At 42.0% G+C, this 16,792-nt stretch overlaps 1 protein-coding gene across 1 annotated transcript in view; it reads right to left on the reverse strand.

Moving 5' to 3' along the window:
* The window catches only part of BTBD9 (BTB domain containing 9), a 424,705-nt gene extending 410,291 nt beyond the window's left edge, over positions 1–14,414 (reverse strand). The window contains exon 1 of the mRNA XM_007458166.1: positions 14,074–14,414. The gene's annotated coding sequence lies outside the window, so the exon portion shown is untranslated. The remainder of the gene's footprint in view (positions 1–14,073) is intronic.
* Positions 14,415–16,792: the final 2,378 nt, after the last annotated feature.

A 16,792-nucleotide genomic window follows, 5' to 3' on the forward strand; every position in this document is an offset into this window, starting at 1 on the left:
GAGAGAGTCCATAACCATAACCTCGGCTTGCCAGGATCAGTGTACCTAGAACACACTGGCTCGAAATTGGGAGAATATTTAATTTAAAAATGCTTATTACTTGCTAATCTTGTTTCTTTATACATCATGTTGTAAAGGATGTCTCTGAAAATCACACTAGCATTATATTTTTGTTCTAACCATTTTCCAAAGTGGACTTAAGAAGGTTTGAAAGCCTCATAATTTCCTTTTTTCCCTCCACCTCCTCAATTATTTAGTGCTCACTGGGCATGTGATACTGTTACTTGAAATTAATTTTCACAATTAAATAGACTTTTAAAGCTTCTAATTAATTTCCCAACTCTCGCTTTTCAGATGTGAACAGATAATCACCATCATCTAGTGGCTCATTATATACACTATAAAATATTTCACCCCAGCTGTGAAGCTGGCCACAGTAAATATGTTTTGTTGCCTTAATCAAGATTTATGATAAGATAATAATGTAATTTTTAAAGGCCACATGCCAGAGTACCTCCTAAATTAATAAAAATACTTAGCACTTAACCTATAAGACACTTTAAAATCATCAGTCTTGCAGGTAGCTATGTGCCCATGTGCCCGGGGCTAGTAACAACTGATGGAGAGCATGTCACTGAGCCCATTTACTTGATTTATTTTACAGTAGCCTTCTAAGGCCACGTACGTAATGGGTACTCACTGTGTGATGGGAAAATAAATTATTTAGTGTGGACAACCTGACAGTATTACTGTTAAGTTACTAATTCACTGAGAAAGGGAAATTCCCCTAACAGCCTTTTTTCATGCCCAAACAGCAACTATTGGTAACTATTTATAGATTCCTAGAACCCTAGAGCCGGGAAAGACTTAAGGATAACAACCACGGTTTTTTACAAATGAGGAAACTGAGAAACTTGTCCAAGCTTACAGACATGAGCGGCAGAACCTAGGATAAGGGGAGATAAGGCTACGGGTTCTCAATCTCCTCATTCAGAAAATGGGGATAGCCACACCCCTGGTAGGGTGGTTATGAAGATGCAATGAAATAACAGGACATAGTACATGCTTGACACTTAACAGCTACTCCATAACTATCATTTTCCTCCCCAGGGTTTCCTCCACCAATTTCTCCCATCACTTTTTTTTTTTAACCAAAATATCATTCAGGATGATGGGCATTGGTGATAATTTCCTGAGGTATATTGCATTGACATACAAATTAGAGCAAACTGAAGGACTCACTGGGAGGCTACAGAGGAAGCAGCTGACTCCGACTCTCAGGAGTTAAGTCTACACCCCCCAAAGGTTTCAAAGACTTTCAATTTGTTGGACTGAGCCCACATCAGCTTTGCCAAGGTTGACAGTATGCAGCGTTTAGGCCCAGTTTTTCAACGCTGTGCTTCACACATACTTTCTAATACCTCTCTAGTATTTATTCAAGTTTTTCATAAGATTATCTATACCCCTGGCCTCCTCTTTCTAACCTCCAATTCACTCCTGCATCCACTGAAGTCTCACTATCAGCCCACCACTCCACTGAAACCACTCTTACCAAGGTCATCAATAACCTCTCAACTGGAATATCCAAGATTCGCTTTTCCATCCTTACCTTCTTGGATCTCTCTGAAATATGGACACACCCTTCTTGAAACTCTACTCCCTTAGTCTCTGTGACAGTGTACTCTCCTGGTTCTCCTTTTACCTCCATGTGTCTATTCTTTCACTAATGTCTCTTTAAGAGTTGTGTTTCCCCAGGCTGTGACTTCCTGGTGAGTTTATTTATCTATCCTCCCAGTTTCAGCTACCTCCTACTAACTTCCAAATCTCTATCTCTAGCCCAGGCCACTCCTGTGAATCTCAGATTCATTTGAACAGATTCATATGCCTGCAATATGATTCCACTGCATGTCCCTACTGGCAACTCAAATCAACATACTCAACACCGAACTAATCTCTTAATGCATATCCTCCTCCACTGTCCTTTATCTTAATATGTGGTATCATCACACAGCAATCCATGCTAAAAACCTGTAAGACTTCCTTGACTCCTTCCTCTCCCTGATCCCACCATATCTAATCAATTGGTTAGATCTCCTAATTTTACCTCCTAAATATTCCTCTAATTCATCCCTCCTATGCCTATCTAGTAACTCCTATTCTTGTTCAGGTTTCAATCATCTCTTACCTGAAATAATTCAAAAGCTTCTGTCCCCCTCAATTCCATCTCCACTCAGCTTACAGAATAATCAATCTAATAAATATATAATCACACTACTCCCCTGCTTAACACTTTTAAAATAATACTCCCAATTAAAAGGCTCTGGAGTCAGATCTCTGCAATTTGGAATCCACTCTCTGCACTCATTAGACATGGCCTTGAACAAGTTACTTAACTTCTCTGCACCTCCATATTTTTACTTGTGAATATCCCAGAGGATTAAATGAGATAATAACTATAAAGCACTTAATACAGTTCCTGGCACATAGTAAGTGCTTAACAAATGGTAGTTATTAGTGATCATATTATTAATAAAATCACACTGACTGTATTATGGTCATTGAGCTGGTATACAAGTTCGTGGAGCACACGCAGCCCTTCTTGAATTGACCCGTGCTTACACTCTAGCCTCCTCTCTAAGGACGCCCTGCCTCTCACTTTGTGCTTCAGCAACATCGAACTTCGTAACCACTTACTGTGACACACTTAGCCATCTCTCTGCCCAAAATACATTTTCCTTGCATAAGTAAGGTCTCTTTCTTTAGGCCTAATGAGGTGTCACCCTCACCACGAAGCCTTCTTTGAACATCAGAGCTTATTAAGGTGTCTCCTCAGAAGTATTAAATAGATAGATAGATGAAAGGAAGCTCCCTGGGAATCTCCTCCCCAACTTCACCTGAATTAGGTCAATTCTTACCACAAAGGAGTCACAACATATTCAAATTTAACTTATGAATTCAACTATGTATATAGAAGGAGTCAGAAATAGTGAGAGCTCGCCATCACTCCACTCAATGACTATATCCTCCTTGCTATAATCAAGCCTGAAACAGAAGGTACGAGTGATTTCATACATTGCTCAACCACTGACAGATAAGTGGAGGCAGCAAAGAATTAATTGAAGGCTCTAGAGAAGCACTGATAACAGAGAGGTACAGAGGTGGTAGAATAGTTACCCTGCCTTAGGAGAATTAACCATTAACCCTTCCTTTAAAAACTCTCAACAGGTGATTTCCACATGTCAAAAGAGTTTAATAACCACTGAAATAAATAGTACATACTTACTTCTGTAGTTAACGAAGTGTTAAATTTGTTAAGGTTTAGATGATTAAACCTTTAATGGAGGTAGGACAGAACATAGAGAGAGCAAAGAAATCAATGAAAACAGTGCAAATGCACACAAGATTATTACTACTACACAAAAGCAAAATAAGTATCTGAAAGAACTTTACCAAACCACCAATTACATAACTGCAGACATAGCTTCATAGTGGAGGCTACTGAGGCAGGCCAGGAAATGCTTAGTAATGGTGGCACTCATGAAGTGAGGTGTTAAGCCAAATTAGGGGTGTCAAATAAAACTTCTAGTAAAATTAAATTCTCCTAATCCAAATTAGCTTATGTTGGGGTGTGCATGTATTAAGAAAACCATGACATGGCACTTTGTAGGCATTAAAGGATCTCCTAAAGAATATTTTGACATTACTTGATTTTTTTTTTTTTTTTTGTGGTACGCAGGCCTCTCACTGTTGTGGCCTCTCCCGTTGCGCAGCACAGGCTCCGGACACGCAGGCTCAACGGCCATGGCTCACGGGCCCAGCCGCTCCGCGGCATGTGGGATCCTCCCGGACCGGGGCACGAACCCGTGACCCCTGCATCGGCAGGCGGACTCTCAACCACTGCGCCACCAGGGAAGCCCATGACATTTCTTGATTTTTGCATTCTGTTTTGACTTTAGAATATAACCACTAACCCCACTCTGACCCCCAACTATATGACTCCACTATAGTCTCTTGCTAATGCCACTATCTGTAAGAACAAATAACCCATTCTCCTGGTAACTGGAGCCATGGGTTTCCATTTGACTCCCCAACTTAACTAGTTCCACAGCCAGCATTAAAAACAGGAACACTGGCACCCAGCTTCCCAAGGAGAGGGCTGTCTAGTTCTGCTCCAGCTAGCACAGATGAGGGCACTATGAGAAAATCACACGCGGTGAGGAAAGCAAGCCAACGCAAGTTCCCTTAGGGGAACTTAAACTTAGCTCTCCTTTAGGAAATTACCCAATACCCTGCTACTCTTCATCTGATATCATTTCTACTACTTCTCCACTATGCCATAAACTCCTTGAGGACAAGGACCAGGTCATAATGTTTGATGGAAAAATTATCAAAACTGTCTCATCCACTAATCTCATTGGCAAGTAATCACAAAGTACTGCTTCAGGCTAGCACAGACTTTTCTAGAGATTAAAACTATTGAAAACAAGCATGAGCAAATAAAATGTCCATCAAAAAAGGACTTGTTATAGTACATCTGTTAAAAGGGCATTTTTTTAAAAAAGTAAAATCATGCAAATATAAAACATGTCAAAGATTTTATTTAACTCATTAATTAATGAAGCAGCCAGGAAGAAAATAAAATCAGTCCCAAGGAGAAGTCAAAGAACACACATACATATATATAGCCTATCTGGAATGCTGAAATTGCTTTATAAATAAATGCTGCAAAACTGCCCGATATCCCCAGGACAACGTTCAGTTGCATTCCACTCAACAAAATCCATTTGCATTTCTATGGACAAGAATCATCTGCATTACTCTCAGTTTCCTACAATTTACAGAGTTCTGAAATAGCTCAAAGACAATGACACATTCAGATAACCTGGAAGAGCGCACTAGATAGGACAGTCGGTAAGGTAATCTTTTATATCCGTTTCATAGTCTCTCACAATTTTTCCTGACAACATCCATACAATGGAATATTATGCAGCTGGCTATAGAGAATGAGGCAGCCTTTTCATGTACTGACATGGAATAGCCTCCAGGATATGATGAAAAATAAGCAAGATGCAGTACAGTAATATGGTAGGTGACATTTATGTTTAAGAATAAATATAAAAATATGCCATATACATCAAATATTTCTGAAAAGATATACAGGAATGTTAACATTTGGGGGAAGGTGGTGAAATATGAGAATCATTTTCTGTCTATCTAAAATTAGGTTAAAATTAGAAGAAAAAAGCAAGCAGGTAATTGATACTTATAGAGGGTAGGGGTGATGAAGTCAAGATTTGGTTACCATCTAAAGAAATAAAGTCCCTTTTAATCTTAAAAAAAGTAACTTTTTATGTTTCTTCCATCTTCAATGATGAGAGCAATATTAAGAAGACATTGCTATCTAATTTTTAGTCTTTTTAGATAAAAAATTCCTATGTTCAGTAGCATGGTTAATGCTATTGTTTAGCCTTCCCCTCCAAACTGTATACATTGGCTTGGAATGTTCACAACTTGCGTGTGTGGCAGCGGAAGATAATTCCCATATTCTACATTGCTACTGTTTTCTATAAAATAAATTGGTAAAGATTGACACTTAAAAAAAAAAAAGAAAAGAAATAAAGTCCCAAAATATAAACCAAACTGTGGCACGTTTTGAAAAGGTTTCCTGGCTAAATCCATTATATTCTATATACATACACCTTCTAAAGAATGAGATTTGGAATTTAATGGACCTACTTTAGGACCTATTCATGAAGTTTCTAAAGTACCCAAAGGACTTTAATATAAGTTAATAGACTCATTTGTTGCTTATCATGTAACCCAAAGTCTGTGTTCTATGGAAACTACAATGTGTGCCTTCAGACACTGGTTAGGGAAGTACTCTTCTGAAAGTTTGGAAGGTAAATTAATTTATCTAGAAATATTTGGTTCTATTTAAGATTAATTATGAAAACTACTAAATAAGTGTAAATGAAATTATATGAGTAAATGCATAAAATAGGATAAAAATGAAAAGATTCCAGATGTACTGAAAATAAAGCTGAGACAGATGCAAAACTTTAAAAAAATCACCAACAAATCTTTTTTTTTAATATTTATTTTATCTATTTTGTTTATTTTTTTGGCTACATCGGATCTTAGTTGGGGCACGCGAGACCTTCATTGAGGCATGCAGGATCATTTTTCTTTTTTTTTTTTTGTGGTACATGGGCCTCTCACTGTTGTGGCCTCTCCCGTTGCGGAGCACAGGCTCCAGACACGCAGGCTCAACGGCCACGGCTCACGGGCCCAGCCGCTCCGCTTCCCAGACCGGGGCCCAAACCCGTGTCCCCTGCATCGGCAGATGGACTCAACCACTGTGCCACCAGGGAAGCCCCCGTGCAGGATCTTTCATTGCAGTGTGCGAGCTTCTCTCTAGTTGTGGCGTGCAGGTTCTGTAGTTTTGCGGCACGTGGGATCTCTCGTTGAGGCATGCAAGCTCAGTAGTTGTGGCGCACGAGCTTAGTTGCCCCTCAGCATGTGGGATCTTAGTTCCCCGACCAGGGATGGAACACATGTCCCTCACATTGGAAAGCGAATTCTTTACCACTGGACCACCAGGGAAGTCCCCAACAAATCTTAATTTATAAAAACTTGTGGAACTTCCCTGGTGGTCCAGTGGTTAGGACTCTGCACTTTCACTGCCGATGGCCTGGGTTCAATCCCTGGTTGGGGAACTAAGATCCCGCAAGCCGCGTGGCATGGCCAGAAAAAAAATTAAAAAGTAAAAACTTGCTTTAGATTTTTTAAAAAACCACTACCTTTTCTCCAAAGCATTCCAGAAAATACTGTGAACACACAAGTCAGAAAGATTATAGCATGTGCTACAACAGAGACAATCAATTTCAGCTGAGGAAATGGCTTCATATGACAAAGTACTTATGGTTGTTTTAAAATATGTCTACAAGTCCTTTGACATCCCTCCCGAAAAGGTGGAGCCTAACTGGCTTCCCTTGAGTGTGGGCTGGACTTAGTGACTCATTTTTAACAAACAGAATATAGCAGAAGTGGCAGTGTGTGTCATCAAGATAGGATATACAAGGCCTGTGGTTCCCTCCTTGCTCTTCTCTTGTATCACTTGCTCTGGGTAAAGCCAGCTGACATGTTGTGAGGATACTCAAGCAGCCCTAGAAAGACCTAAGGCTGCAGCCATCTTGGAGACAGATCCTCCAGCCCCAGTCAAGCCTTCAGATGACTGCTGCAAGGCTGGTCACAGCTCGACTGCAACCGAGTCAGAGTCCACCCAGCTAAGCTTCAACTGAATTCCTGACCCAAAGATACTGTTGGATAAGAAATGTCTGTTGTTTTAAGCAGCAAAATTTAGAGTTAATTTGTTAAACAGCAATAGACAACAAATACAGGGTTTAATATGTATCCATTTGTATAATTTTATTTAAAAATTTATTATGGGGCTTCCCTGGTGGCGCAGTGGTTGAGAGTCCGCCTGCCGATGCAGGGGACACGGGTTCGTGCCCCAGTCCGGGAGGATCCCGCATGCCGCAGAGCAGATAGGCCCTTCAGCCATGGCCGCTGAGCCTGCGCATCTGGAGCCTGTGCTCCGCAACGGGAGAGGCCACAACAGTGAGAGGCCCGAGTACCGCAAAAAAAAAAAAAAAAAAAAAAAAAATTTATTATGAAATTAGTGGAAATCACCTATGCTTTACAAAGATAATTATAATCGATATTTCCAGGAATGTACAAAGTAGGACCCAAAAGGGATAAATCTAATCAGAATAAGAACATTAAACCAGAAGTAGGATATACAGACAAGTATTTAGCTTGTAAATAGATTTAAAAATAAACACTTGGGTGGGTGAAAGGAATAAGTGGTGCGGAGAGAAAGAAGATTAGCTGAGAAATCTCAAGTATACATTGTTTGGGGTGAGCAGCAAGATATTTTTCCCTAAGTGTCAAAAAAGTAGTTGTGAATTTAATTTAAATGTCATTAGCATGGAAAAGTACAATTCTTCCTCTAGAAGACTGCACCTATACATAGAGAATGGAAAATCTGAATGTTTATGTAGAATAACCGGTCAGTTGACTAAAAAGTTTTGGGTCAAATATAGCATGTCTTCACTGGAAAATCAGCTTCAGGACCTTTAATTGTCTACCTCCTTTCCCCATCCATTCCTAACAATATTACCAAACTGTTTTCAATCACTCAGGCCGTTATTAAAATTCTAACTTCTCAAACAACTTTCCCCGAATCAGCAGAAACAAGATTGGATTTCTTCACCTGGAGATTTGCCTGCTAGGGCCCCATGGTGACATGCGTGAAGAGCACTGGCTCTGGAGACCAAGCATGGGGCTGAAGCCCTGTCCCACCTCGCTGGCCACGAACACAGGCAAACTGTTCTCCCCATTCTGAAACTTGGTTGCCTTATTAGTAAAATGAGGATAATATCCAGTTTACAAGGTTGTTATTATAAGAATTAAATGACTTAGAGAAAAGGCCTAGCATAATACAGCCACTTGATAAACAGTAGCTAGTAGTTAATGATCTTGTTACTTATATACTATATTCCCCAAACCAAGAAAACAAGGACACAAACTGCCAGAATAATTTTTGTATCATATAAAGATCCAAAAGGCAGCCCAGGAGATTAATGTGGATTTATGACATGTTATAATTTCTGGAACATTATAATAGCTTATGAGTTGAAATCAAAACTGAACACTCAGGTGCTCAACAAGTATTGGAGAACCTAGTCTGTGATCAATACTTATATAGCACTTACCATATTCTATGTAGTACTGTAAATACGTTTTTCTGCTCTACCAAATTATATATTCTTTGATTGCTTTAAAAAATGTTCATATATCTCTATATTTTCTCATGGCCCCTTGCATACATACATAAGGCTGAATGAACTTGACTTCAAGTCCTTGATGTCTACTCATATCAATATATTCTCAAGATGATAAAATTTAGCCATCAGATCTTCCCCTGACAAAGTGTGTGCACACTCATTCACACAGTATCATACCCCCTAACTAAAGCCAGTGTTGGATACCCAGAGCAATGAGCATTTCTCTATGTGCAGCACTCTGCACAGTTTCTGGCACACAGTAAATACTTAATGAATGTTAGCAGAAAGAATAAATGAAAGAGAACAAGAACCCAGGAAGCGTGATGAGTAGCTAACTGGTCTAGCTACAATTTAACTCCTGAAATCTCTTGTCAATGTGTTTATATCTTTGTACAACTGTTTGATTTCCTTATACAGCAGAACTCTCTTATAACTTCCAATCATAGATTAGGACTAACTTTTGTGCTATATGAGTATATGAGACATGTAAGATCCAAAGTATATCGGCGTACAAGAAATAAGTCCTTATATTCTGGTTCCTCTCCTTCCACATTTCTGTGATTATATCTCACCCTGTTTCTTTCCTTTAAGTTTTGCCCATCCTATTGTAAACATCCCAGGTACAGTGAGTATATTATTTGCTTACCCTATAAACCTGCAAAGTGCCTAATACAAGATACAGATTGTAATCCTGACACTTGTTACTGACAATTATTTTGCAAATTGGACTTTCTGACATTTAAAAAAAGTGGGCGGGGAGGGGTGAATCTAATACAAAGTCAAAAGCATCTAGCTATGCAGCAGGTATTTGAAAGAAATTTTCTGTAGTCATTGTGTTTGTGTGTGTGTGTGTGTGTGTGTGTGTGTCTGTAAAATTAGAAACAGTACCTTGTCTGAGACCCAACAGATATAAGAGGATGAATAAAATCTGTGTTTGAGTATGTGCAATCATGCACAAGAACAGTATTAAGCAGCTTCAAAGGCTCATTCAAACAATGCTATGTGCCAAGCATTATACCAAATTCTGGAGAAAACAGAAATAAGGAGATGAGGTTCATCGAACTGGAAAGCAAACTGGGATCTAGAGAGTCTGCAGGCTGTTATTTCCTTATCCTTCTCTAAAGTCTCTCTGGGTTCTCCAACAAACTCAATCTCGTTGTTAGCCTCTATGCTGGTTCCTCTTTCACTAACCCTCTAAATCAGTGGTTCTCAAAGCGTGGTCCTGGGAATAACAACATCAGCATCACCTGAGAACCTGTTCAAAATGCAAATTCAGGAGCCACACCCAGACCTACGGAATCAGAAACTTTGGGGGTGGGACTCAGAAATCTGTGTTTTACCAAAGCCTCCAGGTATTTCTGATGCATGCTCAAGTTTGAGAAACCATCTAAGTTTGATTTAAGTGCTGATTTCCAAAAATTCCACTCCTTGCCCTTTCCAGTTCTCACTCTCAACTTTTCTGCATAGGAATATCTTTTCTTCTACTACCTCTGCAACTGTAACTATTACTACTACTAATAGCAACAGCTGTCATTTATTAAGCATATATCAGCTAGGCATTGTGCTAACTGCTGTGCACATACCATCTTAATCTTCACAACAATTCTTTAAAATATTATTAACCCCACTTTTCAGAAGAAACTTAGGTTCAGAGATGCTAAATTACTTGCCCAAGGTTACCCATCCCAACCAATAGTGGCATAACAGAGATTTGACTTCAGGTTTTCCTGACTCCAAAGTCCACAGCATTAATTACTATACTAAGTCCTAGAATGGTCCTACTTCCATAGCCTTGGAGGCTGTCAGTTACATTACAATTATTCCTAAACTGTCTCATAAACGCTGGAGTAGAATTTCTAGTTACCTAATGGGCCTCTCTAAACTCAACACATGGGCCTTAAAATTAACATGCCATCATTTCTTCCCTCCACTGTAAATCTATTCCTCCTCCTGTGTTTTCTAATTTAATGTCCTCATAATCCCCAGTTACTCGAGCTGGACATGTCACCTTTGACTTCTCACTCTCTCTCACCTCTAGCTGTTCATAACATTTAGAGATTTTTAACATCTAAAATATCTTTACAAGCCATCCATTCCCACTGTCCCTCTTCAAGGTCCCAGCATCTCTCACTTACATCCTAACTGGTCTCCTGCCCTCGCGGCTCTAATGCAGTTCTGCATATGAACTGCCCGTTAACTTTCTGATCTGATTATTCTACCTTTCAAGGTTCTCTATCACCAACACAGGGGTAGTGTTGGAAGGAGGGAGACTAGGCTTTTTAGAATGGAAGACCCCCTTATAATTTGGCTCCAACCATACCTTTCCTGTCTCATCACTTCTGCCATACAAGAAGCCTACAAAAAACTCAAGGTTTTCCCATTCACTTTTAATCTTCGGCAATTTTGCTTATACTCTCCCCTCTGGCGGGAATGATTTTCCTTTTTCCATGTAGCAAAATACTAGTTAACCTTCAGGGCTAAGTTCCACCGTCTTCTTTTTAAAGTTTTCCCTGACTCTATCAATTTATTTCCCCAGCCCAAGTGATCTATTCCTTCAGCAATTTATTCATTCCAAAAGTGGTGAACTCTTATCACAGCACATCATGGTTAGTGTTTGTCCCCTCTGATGAACACTTGGTATCTCAGGTATACTGTGTTTTATTCTTTGTCTTGCTGGCACCCAACACAGTGCCTAGCCATAGCCAGAACCCAATAAATATTTGCTGAGTTGTTAAACAACATTTGGTGTGGCAACATTACACAGGTTAGCAATTCAAGTTCAGGTTTATGCAACACTCAAAAGAAAGCTCACATAACAACAAAAGATAAAGACTAACGGTTCAATATTTAAGAGCAGCATCTTTAATTTTCTCAAATCTTTTTGTCAACATTTTTGAGTATCCTTCTTCAAATAGACTCCTTTCCCAGCTAACATTATTTTTATTTTGTACAGGATCAGCAGTAATTACAAACCTCAGACCACTATAAGAGATAATCCCAAGCAAAACTGTGTCACTGAGAGTAGCTCGATAATTGCTTTGGGTACATCATTTCAGTAAATTTCCAATGGAACGGCCCAAGCACATAGGTAGATTTTAGAAATGAGGACATGCGCTGCTGACTAAATACATAAGATACACGCACTTTAGTGAGGCATTTATTCAAATTAGTACTGAAATCAGAGGTATACAACAACCTGATTTTGGTTCAACGATAATATCCTTTCATTTTAAGTAAGGATAACACTTATGATTGTTTAAGACTCTACTCTGAGTAACACAACTCCCATCCCTCCAGGAAAGTAGGCTCCATCTTGTTATCAGTGGGATGCTAATGAGCCTGCCTTAGTCTTAACACTTTCCCTCCCCAACCTACTAAACCTTATCTCTCCAATTTTTCCCTCTCATGGTACAGGTAAGTTGCCGCAATATATCCCTCAATGACCAAATTCACACTATTTTCTCAACATATGACTTACCTCTTCTCTAACAGAAATTTTACACTTCTTTCAAAGATGAGACGAAATCTTACCTCTTCTGAAGAGTTCACTAATTCAGCCCACAAGTCTTATCTTTTCTAAATTTCTACTGCACTTAAAGTATAGCACTTCACATAGCACCTGTTTACATATTACCTCATTTGGTTTCATAATTATTTTATATAATATACTTTATTTTCCTAGCTAGACTGTTTGCCCTTAAAAGAAAAAAGCCAGGTCTTTTATGTCATTTGTAATCCCACAGTCCTCCTCTCATATGCAGCATAATACTAGGAAGAGGGGGCACATGTGTTAACTACTTGAAGGACTGAGCTAACTGCGTGTTATGACTTATCCACGATGTCACATATAATAAATATCTATTCCGTGCCTACTCTGTGGCAGGCACTTTTGTAGGTACTGGAGATATGGCCCTGAAGAAAACAAACGTGATTCCTGTCCTAAAAGCTATTATAGTCTAGAGCGCAAAAGATACTGAATTCCGAGTACTCTAAGTGCTACAGAGCAAGGTTATCACTGGTTCCAAGACGTAAGAACCTCAAACAACATACTTTACAGATCCTCAGTTATGAAACTGAATCACAGAATTTTAGATCCGAATGAGAAGTTACAAGTTATTTTCTTCAATTTTCTTGCACAAATCATGATTAAATTTCGGTATAGCCTGTCTTTCTACCGTTTCTAGGCACTGCCTTCATTAACGGTCAGAAAAGACTGACTTTCTTCCTACCTCTGATACTCCTTTCTCCCGAGCATGGTCACTACTTCAGCCACACATCTACCCACTAGGGAGTCCAGAGCACTGAGAAGAAAGCACTGGGCTGATGATCAGCTGCACCCAATTAGGCTTGTCTGACCATCGACATTTTCCCAGCTCACACGCTGAACAAAATCTGTATTTTCTGCTTACTAAATAGCAAGCCTGTGCTACTTTTAAGAAAAAGAAAAACCGGTGCCTCCACACTTCCTCGGCCCTAATAACGACAGAAGCACAACATGGTTTAGGTAAACAAAACAGCTGATGTGAGTCTATGAGGAAGAACTGAGGATGGCTAGCCGCCCCTTGGCCGCAAAACCTGTAGCAACAATGTGATAAAATGCTTAGGGCCGACAAAGTTTTGGGGCGTGCATTAAGCACGTGCGCACACACACGAAGTTGGAAACACTGACAACAGGTGGGCCGCCCCCTCTGTACACTGACAGATCGCCTTCTCCAGGTCGTGGGTGTGTCTGACGCCGCACGCAGGCACTGATTCACAACTCCCTCCATAACAACCAGCCCCGCCTCACAGCCCAGCCAGGGCAGGGGCGTTGAGGGCCCCAGCAGTGCCAAACTTTCCGGACCCCAACCTCGGCGTCCCCGGTTCCGCCTCGTCTCTGTCTCGCGCCAGCTCTTCTCAGGCAGGATGCGAGGCTGCTCTACGAACCGGGCTTCTCGGAATTCCGACTCCTCGGCCTGGGAGCCTGGCAGAGCCACCCCGAGGTCCCCAAACACCTCCTTCCTACAACACATTCCAGGACTAGAGAGACTTCGCCGGCCAGCTGCTGCCGCTTCCCACAGCGACCGAGCCCAGGAACTGAGCCTCGTCAGCCCCCGTCCCCGCTCCTTCACCGACCCGGGAGAAAGCGGCCGAGGAGCGTGAAGGGGCGCGCGTCCCCGCGCCCCGGGCCCGCGCAGCAGGTGCGGCCAGGCCCCACCTCCCTGGCGAGGCCGCGGCTACTCACCCCCACGAAGTTCCTCTGCGACCTCACCGCCCGCACAGACGCCTCTTCCGCCCGCTCCGCACCCACCTCGTAGCGACCGCCCCCTCGGCCCCTGCCGTCTCCGCCGTCCTCGCCGCCGCCGCGGCGCGCGTCCGCTCTCACGCACACCGCCGTGGCCGCGCACGCGCCTCTGCGCGCTGGCGTCACGTAGCAACCGATCACTGGCGGGCAAGCGGGAACCGCGGATTTAGGGCCGGGAGGTCGGGTCCCGCGGGTTTTGCGGCTTTCCCCCACCAGCCCGATCCGCTGCCCTCCTGAGCAGGGGGCCCCAGGGTGTGGCTGCCCTGCCGGCACCTAGCTCCGGGTAAGTTACGTCACTCTACGTCACTGTATGGCTTCACCGATCGCGTCACTGTAAATGGAAAGCTCCCCGCCGTGATCGCCCGGGCGCCTGTGGTGAAGGCAGCAGTGACCTAGTCCAGACTCGCGCGGACCCCATCGGCTACTTCTGCGAAGTGCAGGAAGGTTCTCCAGGGACTGGGACCAGAAGGGGCTGAGCGCGCGGTTAATGTGTAAGGCTGCTGAATGACACTCGTTAACTCAGCAGCAGCGTGTGATGGACCGGGCCTTGAATTCCTCTGTTTCCTCATTTTATAAATGAGGATAACAATACCTATCTTTACTACGTTGAAGAATTGTACCGCTAAAAGAAAATAATGTATGCAAAGGTGCTTTTTAAAGTATGAAGCTCACTAGACCTTAAAATATCTTTATTATAAGAGAAGGCAGTCGAGCAAGAGCAGTTAAGAGCATGGACTTTGGAGTCAGGGAAACCTAGGTTCAAGTCTGATCTTGGATGTTGGACAGTCAATTCTGCTTGACGCTTGGGCGAACTGGAGGTCCACTGGGGTGTGGGGATTTGGAGAGAGTGACTGGAAAGGACGTAATTCCAGCCAAAGGAAGCTTCATGAGTAAAGGTATGGAAGTGACAATAGGAAGAACAAAGCTTGAGGCAGGCAGATCAGTTATGAGGCCATTGCTGTACCCCAGGTAAGAAGAGATCAGAGCCTTAACCAAAGCTTTGGCAGTGGGAGTGTAGAGGAAGGGATAGATGTGAGCGCTGTTAAGGTGGTAGAATTGACAGCGCTGAGTTAGGGATAAATAAGTAAGCCAAGTTTCTAGCACGGGTGCTGGGGTAGGTGGTGGAAACATTTAACAAAATGTGAATAAAAATGAGTCTGGGTTATCCACAAGTTTCTGATCCAGCGTATTAGATAGTGCTGGTGACAGTCCCAGGAGGATGGTTGGATTTCTGGAAAATGATGGTGTGTTCAAAAATGGATATGTTTGTTGGGGAAACACTTATTCTCCACTCATGATGTTTCCTTCCACACAGAGTAACATCTGTTAATAAAATATATAATATATATAATATGATATTGGCCTCTCACTGCACCTGCCCCAGCTCACTCCTCCCTAGAGCAGTGACTTCCTAATTGGTGAATTTAAAAGGAGAAATGGGACAGGTGTAGCCCATCCCATCACTTTCCTCTTAAAGGAAAGCTTCTGTCAGGGAACTATCTTTGTGTTCTTTTCTGATTCACCAGGAGCAGGGCCTAGGGGTGGGAATGAGGGTGCCTGGTCCAGGACTACAAAGTTAGTAAGCCTATTTAATACCAGAGTTTCGCATTAGGAAGCTCTCTGTCCACAGGTAATATTCAATACTAATTTTGTCAGTTGTAGTATACAGAATTATGGCTCCTGAAAGATTTTCATGTCCTAATCTCCAAAACCTGTGAATGTTACCTTACAGGGCAAGAGGGACTTTGCAGGTGTGTTAAATTAAGTATCTTGAGGTGGGGAGATTGTCTTGGATTATCTGGCTGGACTGGAGGCAGGAGGGTCAGAGAATGAGATATGATGATGGAAGCAGAGGTCAGAGAGAAAGATTTTAAGAATCTGTGCTGCTGGTTTTGAAGATGGAGCCAAGGAATGCAGGCAGCTTTTAGAAGCTGGAAAAGGTAAGGAAACACATTCTGCCCTAAAGCCCCAGGAGAGAACGCAGCTCTGCCAATGCCTTGATTTTAGAATGTCTGACCTCCAGAACTGTAAGCTAATAAATCTGTGTTGTTTTAAGCCACTAATTTTGTGGTAATTTGTTACAACAGCAATAGAAAATGAATACATCCAGTAACAAAGATGATAGTTGGTCCCCTGCTGCATTCTCTTTTATCTAGAAAAAAGGGTGCAATTTATTAAGCTCCCTCAAAGACTACTGCAAGGTGACTGTGACTTGATGAAGAGAACCTTCACATCCAGAGGGAAATATCCAATAAACAGTCGAATTACACAAGTCTGCGAATGAGGAGAGAAGTTGAGTTAAAATAGATTTAGAGGACATTAACTTATATCAATAATTGGTAATTTAAATCCTAGGCATGGATGTGATCAATCAGAAAATATAGAAGAAATGATAAAGAGGACCAAAGGTAGATCCCCGGGAAGGACTCAGTTTAAAAGGCAGTGGCAGGGCTTTCCCTGGTGGCGCAGTGGTTGAGAGTCCGCCTGCTGATGCAGGGGGCAAGGGTTCGTGCCCCGGTCTGGGAGGATCCCGCATGCCGCGGAGTGCCTGGGCCCGTGAGCCATGGCCGCTGAGCCTGCGCGTCCAGAGCCTGTGCTCCGCAACGGGAGAGGCCACAACAGCGAGAGGCCCCGCGTACCGCAAAAAAAAAAAAAAAAA

This window comes from Lipotes vexillifer, unplaced genomic scaffold (assembly GCF_000442215.2).
Source record: "Lipotes vexillifer unplaced genomic scaffold, Lipotes_vexillifer_v1.1 scaffold4, whole genome shotgun sequence".
NCBI classification, from domain to species: domain Eukaryota; kingdom Metazoa; phylum Chordata; class Mammalia; order Artiodactyla; family Lipotidae; genus Lipotes; species Lipotes vexillifer.